The sequence below is a fragment of the Copadichromis virginalis genome, linkage group LG20 (genome assembly GCF_057382275.1).
Source record: "Copadichromis virginalis isolate Kocher_CV1m ecotype Utaka linkage group LG20, C_Virginalis_male_GT1.1, whole genome shotgun sequence".
Lineage (NCBI taxonomy): Eukaryota > Metazoa > Chordata > Actinopteri > Cichliformes > Cichlidae > Copadichromis > Copadichromis virginalis.
In genome coordinates this window covers 948345-956998 of record NC_140637.1, presented here as the reverse complement: position 1 = coordinate 956998, position 8654 = coordinate 948345, and the positions used below count along the sequence as shown (strand labels likewise).

The following is an 8654-nucleotide window of genomic DNA, read 5'->3' as shown; positions in this document are numbered from 1 at the left end:
GCAGATATTCTCAGCTGAAAAATCCCAGCCATAATACTCTCCACTTATCCAAGGAGGAATTCCTGAACTTTTAACACAGAGGATCTACTTTAGCTCTACAAGCTAAAATGTATATCATTTTGCACCTTTAACCCCCTGTAACAAACTTATTTAAAGTGCAGATTTTAGCTTTCATATAATAAATATTGATTCTGGATTCTGACAGAATATTACTGTTAAGTCTAATTGTTGAATGTTGCCATTGTGTTTCTTAAATTTGTACAGTCTTAGTTTAAGCAGTAGGATCAAAGCCATTCCTTTGATCCTGACCACCTCTCCAGCCACTCTGTGCTGGGGGAGGTTTTATTGTAGATACATCCTAACTTGAAGATCTGTTTGATGTTTGGTAGAGCTTCCTACCCTTTGTATGGTTTCACTGTGTTATCTTTGGTAAACCATACATTGGGTGTGGGGGAAGACTACCCTCTTTATGACCAAGGATGTTGTTCCTGCTTTTAGGTTTTATGACCCTTTGACCAACACACACACACACACACATTCTCACATAACACACACACATTCTCACACACACACACACACACTGTATACATTTACATACAGTGCCTTGTCTTTGTAACCAAAGGGGGGTTGCAAGGGGAGGTGCTTTGTAAACTATTGTTTGAAGTTTGTCAATAAAAGGCAGCGAGAGGAGGCCACCATTTTGGGGTTCTTTGTCGTGCTGGACACAGACGAGGCCTCCCTTGTGCAAGTAATGGATCGATCGACTGTCTTGTTTTCTTCATGATGAATAAGTCTCTAGAATTAGCGGGGTTTGTGGAAACACAGACCCAACATTTATTTGGTCCTCCGAGCCGGAGCCTAACAAATTGCATCCACCGAGGAGAGGGAGAGGACGCCACCGCAACGTCTGGGATGATTGACGTAAAGCCCTGGTGTTTTTGGCTTGCCACCAGGCCGGGAAGTTTGCGCCTGACCTCCCCTCGGGATGGATGACGATTGACGGGATCCAGAGACTCTTCCCATGAACGTAAACAAACAGTGAGTACAGAAGGCCTTAGAGAGCGTCTCTATAACCGTGTGAATGAATGTGGGATCCTAGATACGCGTCACCGTGATTCTGCGTGAAACGTTTGAGTCCCGGGGAGCGCTGGTCACGAGAGCGCACGTGGACCCAAAACAATAGAGAGCGGCTACGGGCTGTGCGTTAAACGTGAGTCCGGGAGCGCGCTAGCCGCGTGAGAGAGACGCAGGCTTCTCCGCCGTTTGGGGCGTAGAGAGTTCTCCGCCATTTGGGGCGTGGAGAGAACCTAGGTTCAGAGTCCGGAATCTCCGCCATTTGGGGCGTTGGAGAGTGTCCGAAGGTTGAATTCTCCGCCATATGGGGCGTTTGAGAGTTTTCAACAGAGAGCGCTAGCTGTGCGTGCAGACGCAAGCGATAGGCCTATGTTGTGTGTGTGCGGGCCAGACGTGGTCTGCGTGAGTGTGGCTGATTGTTGTCTTGTAATGGAGAATAAAATGTGTAAGTCTGCCTTAGAAGGAGATGTAAAATTTATGCAGAAAGTTTTACCAGGCAGCACGCAGTATGTAGGTTGTTGGTATAAGAAATGTGGATTTGAAGGGACATTAGTGGAAGTTCAGTGTAAAATGCTGGTAGAAAGAATAGCTGTAAGTGTAGCAGGTAAAACAGGTAAAGCGAAGCAGAGGAAGGAATTGCAGTTAGCAGTTGCTAAGTTGTGGCTGGAGCAGGCTCAGAAGAGGAGAGAAGCACAGAATGTTAAAAGAGCAATATTGCAAGAAGTAGTTGTGAAACCTGAGGATGAAACAGCTCAATCCACTGCAACTACTCTAGAACAACACCGTAGAAAAGCATTAGGAAGCGCAAGAATGTTAGCAGAAAGTAGAGTCAGAGAAGAGCGTGAGAGAGCAGAGGCAGAAGTGGAGGAGAGATTAAAGGCATATTAGGAGCAGCATTGAGTCCAAGACAGACTTGGCAGGGTAGGAAACAGAAAGGAAAGAAAGTGAACACAAACGTTACAACTACATATCCATCCCTGACACAACACAAAAAAAAACCAAAAAAAAAAAACATATGGTGTTTCTGTAACAGAGTGTGAAGATGAAGAAAGTTTTTCTCCTGATCAATTCCGCGAGTGTGAGAGTGTCTGACGTCATGGTGTGTGTGAAAGGTATCCAGCTGGGGCAGACGTGATTCTGCAGGTCACCTGCCCAGTGGACAAAAAGAAATAAAATAGTTGTGTGGATGAATGATAGCACGAAGAGTGTTTGGTGTTTCTAAGTCTGAAACAGCTGTAATGCTATTTTCTGTTTTGGAGAAAAGTACAGTTAAAGAAAAAAAACAGAGAGAGATGTGTGTTGTTTTAAGCAGTGATGAGAATAATGGAAGTGTGGTGAGAGATGAACACAAAAACATACTGAAAATGCATTAACTATACTAACCCCACATGCATATACACATACAATGATACTCATGAGACCAGACAGCATCTTAAGCATGAGATTCTGTTTGTCATCTTGTCCAAGTCACTAGTAAGATGAAAGTGATACATAGACTAGTGGACTGAATATTATAGGAGGACAGATGGTTGCATCATAGAGGAGAAAACAGAATGCTGATGAGAGGTCTTGAATGAGTGAGTTGAGTGAGCTGATTGTGGGTTTCTGGTGTGTGAAGAAGTTTTACCATGGCACACATTTAGTTACATGAGAACTAAAACTTATTATGTGCTAAGACAACAGGGTTATGCTGTATGTTGTGTGTATGGCTGATTGGATGAATGTTTGAGATTAAACTGGCTGTTTGATTTGTCTTTTATTACTAAAGTTGAACCTGCCAATTGGGTTGTTACGATTTATCCCCCTGGCATGAAGAACACGTGTCATGATTTAAACAAGGCCTATCTTTCCTTTATTTTCTTTGATTTCTTTTATTTTCTTTCTTTTATTTTGTTACTTTCATGGTGCACTGAAAGTTTTGTTTGATGATCTCTGTTTGAGCAGATCTGCACGATTAGAATCGAAGCGTCGTCGAGAAAACTGTTGCAAAGTGAGCTTCTCCAAAATTAAAATGGGCTCTTATTTGGGACAATCAGGAAACAAGTTCCTGTCCAAAAGGATTCAACGAGGAAATCCAGTCTAAATTATTTTTCTTTTTGAAATGACGTTGTTTTGCTGAGCGTGGAAACGGATGCGACGATAATTTCCACAATTAGCTAAAGAAGGAATCACTGAGTGAATGAGTAAGAATTTTAAAATAAATGGGGAACTGACTGACTGACTTAACACCATTGTGTGAAGTCAACCCCCGCTTGACAAAGGTGTGGATGTATCTCTGTGTGTGTCTCTGTTACAGGAGCAGAAAGATGATAGCAACATCTGAGGTTGCGTGATGGTTTAACCTTTTAAATGCCATTTTTATGTTTGTGAATCTATCAGAGGTGTGTTATTCATGGGCTTGTGGTACTCACAGAAGTTACTGTGAGAAAGTGTGTACACACCTGCGCAGCGCTAACATTTGCATTTTTTCTTACAGCATTGCAGTTTTTCATGTGATTTGATGATGTGGTTTTTAGCAGAACAACTGGTGGATGTTTGTTTCTTTATTACAGGTTTTGTTTTCTTTAAGAGTGCATGTAGCATTCAGCAGAAGCGGACAAGTGACATGAGTAAAACAAATAAGAGATTACGATATTTATGGAATAGTTTATTATGGGCTCATTTGCTGGCCACTTTTGGACCCATAATAAATATATGAGTGGAGTGACTTTGCTTAAGAGAAGTCACCGATTACATTAATGTTAACTGAGCACATGGGATGATCCATGTTTGAGGCGAATTATGGTAACAATAGTGATTTAATGATTTGAGAAAACCTGCACATGACACTTGTCTTGCTGATGCTGAATGCTTGTTACCCTTGTGATATACTTGTTTATAAGTGTGAAGTTTGATTTTACTTCCAGATCTTGTTTTCCAGGCCATGATGGTGAGTATGCAGGCTCCTGGTGGAGCCAGTTTTTAAGACAGGGATCCAGGTTTGGTGAGTTGACGCATGAGAAGTGTCCATGCGTCAAGAGGTGGGGTCCAGAATTAATATTAAACAATGTTTTCTATTATTGTTGCAGTGATTTGTGTGATTAGCTGTTTATTTACAAGTATTAAACCTATGCAAGTGGTGCATCCATGTTCAGATGAGGCTTTGATGGCCTATAAGTGAAGTTCACTGATTACAATGTGGAATAACATTGAGATGTTAAATAATTTGGAATAAATTATGGGAAAACGTAGGAGATTAATGAGTTTAGAATAAACCTGCAATGATACTTGTCTCTGTGATGCTGAATACTTTATTACTCTTATGATCTACAGTTGGTTGCAAATGTGAAGTTGTTTTAAATTTAAGACTTTGTCTTCTGTGATACAGGAGCTGGGAGCTAAACAAGCTGAACATTTAAGTGCTGATTAATGTTCTTACACAGGGTTACAGCTTGGAGTGAAGCTGCTCCAAGGGACAAACCCTGGAGATTGTTTTAGGGAGACTGTGCAACATTCTTGTACATGTCTCATTGGGGAGTTGACACATGGCGAAAGCCGTGTGGCGAGAGGAGTGTCATTTTTTTCAATTTGTAGATGTCGTGAGGTGCCATGATGAGAAGGAGAGACTGAGAGGATCGTCCACAAGATGGAAGCTGAGGCCTGGAGGGAGTCTTCAGGAGGATCGGAGATCACCTTCAGCACAGAGAGCTGTGCTACTGGGCTTCCAAAGGATTGTCACAAGGAGACTTTCAGCGTTGGAAAATGGAACCTGAGGGAGCGTGCCAAGCTCCAAAAAGTGACAACGCAGAGGAGGTCCAGCGATGGACTTGTGGTTCTGTGAACAGCACAAATGCCAGGTGACTGTAAAATAACTAACAGCACTTTTTCCACAAGTGAAGCCAGTAACTTACTATCCGAAAAGATTAGCTCTAGTTGCTCGTGCTTTACCTCCATGCGTGAGACCAGTATGTGCAGCAGCTTCAGCTGTACAATGTTTCAATAGTTTATTTCACCTTTTGCAATTGTTAGTTCCACACGAGGTAGATGTTTACTATTGCAGACTAAACTTACATTTCTGTCACCTACAAGACACTTGTCTTTAATGTTACGGTTACTCTCACAACCACACATATTACCATAAAGTGGTGCAGAATTCTGAATCTGTCAAACCCTTTTTGCCAACGGAGGAGGGCACTTCTCATGAGTGTAGAGAGCGCGAGGAGAAGACGTGTAAGCTGAGGGATGACTTAATAGATGTGCCACTCGTTGAGGGAAAGGTTTGGTTTGCTGATGGTTTGAGTTTTACAACAGCAGAGGGACAGACTAGAACACGTTTTACTGTAGCTGACAGTGAGAGAGAGTTATCTATGTAGGACAACTAGCATGTTTCATGTTTGCTTGAGCAGCAGAGATGCTAGCTTTAACGGAAGCGTGTAAAGCTGTAGAGAGACAATATACACTGTTAGGTAGTATACATTTGCTACTGTACATTTCTTTGTAGTGCAGTGAGTGAGACGAGGTGTGACAACCTCTACAGGGAAACCTGCAGAACACACCAAACTCTTGCAAATTCTGCTGGATGCAGCGTTATTAACCAGTGGAATTGCCGTTTGTAAATGTGCAGCACACATGTGAGGGAAAGATCCGGTTGCATTAGGGAAAGTTTTTGCAGATAAGATCGCAAAAGAGGCAGCTTTAGTTAAACATGGTGTTAACCTTTTATCAGTACAGCATTAGCAGACATGCAGGCCCACTCACCTACTGCAGGACAATAGTTGTGACTTACAGAGGGAGCAAGCTTGCAGGATGATTTTTTATCTGTGTGATAAACCAGTACTGCCTAATAATTTGTATAAGACTGCTGCTATTTTGAGCCATTGGCTATACCATGTCTCAAACAGGAGGGAGATGAGCAGTCGTTATACTCACTCTAGGATTATTAAATACTTAAAAAAAAAAAAAAAAAAAAAAACTTTTGCAGACAGTAAAGTTAGGATTTAGGAAGACAGGCAGGACATGGTTAGACTGTATAGAATAAGTACATGAGGATTACTCCAACAGAGAATGGTCTGACTCTTTGAGATTACACATGTTAGAGCATTTAGAGTTCCAGTCTTCTGTAGTGATGATAGAAAAGCAGAAGAGAGAGCGTATTAGCAGATTAGATGCTTGAAAATGTTTAAAAGTAAAGTAGTCATGAGAACAAATGATCTGCCAGATGATTCTGTTTCTCCGCAGGAGCAGAGTCTGAAGTCTGGAGATTGGATGTTGATAAGGCCATGGAGAGGAAGTGCTGGTCCAGTCCATGGTGGGAAGGTCCATATCGGATGCTGCTGACGACGACCACAGCAGTGAAGATTGCTGGAAGGAACACTTGGATATATCAAGCGCACTGCAAGAAGGTGACACACATCCAGGCCAGCTCGGAGTAAGTGGCAGGAAGACCGGGAACAAAGGGGGGGGAAAGCCTCCAGGGCCCCTCGTCTCAATCCGGTGAAGAAACCAACTGAGCCACAGGTACTCATCAGAATGGCTGGGAATGTGCTGTGCATCTTCTTGTGCCTGTGGACCCTGAGTGGGATGACAGGAGCGCATTGGGACAGAGCAAATCACACCCAGTACCCGCATGGGTTTTCAACCAACTACTGGTGGCAGTTTAAGAACACAACCGGATAGCATCACTTGGAGCGAGACAGTTTGTTTGGTTGCTTTAGCAACACATCCAGGAACACTGCCAACTTTTCAACTTTCCAATTCCTCATAACCTGAATGGAAGGTTGATTCACCAGTAGCTGGGAAGGTGAACTGCTCTGGTGAGACAGACCTGCTCGTCTGACTCAAAGAATATGACTTGTTGCAGGACATTATACAGTTAAACGAACTGGAAACAGGCCAATTGCCTATGTGTACGAAGGACAATGGATTAGCCCAAGTTGGAGATTAACCATGGAACATGGCAACATCACTTATTCTTTTGTCTTCTGCAAGAAGGATGTAAACAGAGAAGCCTTTTGTCTACATTTACATCATGAACACTTGAGGTTTTGAGCCAAGAAGATCAAAACAGCTGGATCCAATTTCCTTTACAAAGCTTTTTCTGTGGTGACAACAGGACAGGAGAAGAGTTGTAAATGCAGATAATTCACAAGTTGACTCTAACCCCCACAGGATGCCTACAGTGAAAAGATTTGGGGGGTTGATAGGAGTCAATAAAGAAGGGTGTTGACTTGCTGCAGCTTTGAAGTTAGCTGAGAGCCACATGGACAAACAATAAAGTCAACTGATGCGTTTAAATACCTATGTCTGTATACAGTTGGATTGTAGTGACATATGATTTTTGAGAATGATGATTCTTCTTGTTTGACCTTTGACATTCAGTTGTTTACTTGAAGAAATACATAATGAATTGCACGACAGGAGTAGATCCGCCACAAGGCTGGATAGCTTGGTTACCGTCTGGTCCTTGGTGGCATCTTCTTTTGAAGATATTAATTCCTGTTTTTGAACTGTTGATACTGATTTGCTTATGTATAGGATGTAGTTTACTGTGCATGAATGAAATCTACACTGACACTGTCTAAACAAAGGGTGCATAAGTTGAAATTTAAGAACAATGACAAAAAGGAGGGAAATGTTAAGTCTAATTGTTGAATGTTGCCATTGTGTTTCTTAAATTTGTACAGTCTTAGTTTAAGCAGTAGGATCAAAGCCATTCCTTTGATCCTGACCACCTCTCCAGCCACTCTGTGCTGGGGGAGGTTTTATTGTAGATACATCCTAACTTGAAGATCTGTTTGATGTTTGGTAGAGCTTCCTACCCTTTGTATGGTTTCACTGTGTTATCTTTGGTAAACCATACATTGGGTGTGGGGGAAGACTACCCTCTTTATGACCAAGGATGTTGTTCCTGCTTTTAGGTTTTATGACCCTTTGACCAACACACACACACACACACATTCTCACATAACACACACACATTCTCACACACACACACACACACTGTATACATTTACATACAGTGCCTTGTCTTTGTAACCAAAGGGGGGTTGCAAGGGGAGGTGCTTTGTAAACTATTGTTTGAAGTTTGTCAATAAAAGGCAGCGAGAGGAGGCCACCATTTTGGGGTTCTTTGTCGTGCTGGACACAGACGAGGCCTCCCTTGTGCAAGTAATGGATCGATCGACTGTCTTGTTTTCTTCATGATGAATAAGTCTCTAGAATTAGCGGGGTTTGTGGAAACACAGACCCAACAATTACCCCAATAAGTAAAACCTTTTATCACATTTTCTGAATGTTTCACAATTACATAGAAACAGCCACAGTAATTTTCTAAAGAGCAGATGCTAGTTTAGAAAATCAGGCTACCTTTCAGCAGCACTGCAGGAAAGCTTTAAGAGTCCATGCAATCACTGAACTTTTTATGTTTATAGAAGCTACTATGATCCATCTAAAAACCTTCATCACATTTTTTCCAGCATTGCAGGAAAGACCAGTGATCATTCATGCTTCCTTCTCCGGTGGTACACAGGTGACATGCCAGGCACACGCCAAGGCTTCCACCATTTCTTGTTGTACATCCTTTGCAAGCTTGGTGCAATTTG

The 8654-nt window shown here is 42.1% G+C and overlaps 1 long non-coding RNA gene across 1 annotated transcript; it reads left to right on the top strand.

Moving 5' to 3' along the window:
* The first annotated feature begins 214 nt into the window (after positions 1-214).
* On the top strand, positions 215-8229 carry LOC146683885 (uncharacterized). Its single transcript, XR_014917145.1, has 2 exons — positions 215-1038; positions 4648-8229. It is a non-coding gene; the product is annotated as an uncharacterized LOC146683885 (long non-coding RNA).
* The last annotated feature ends 425 nt before the right edge of the window (positions 8230-8654 follow it).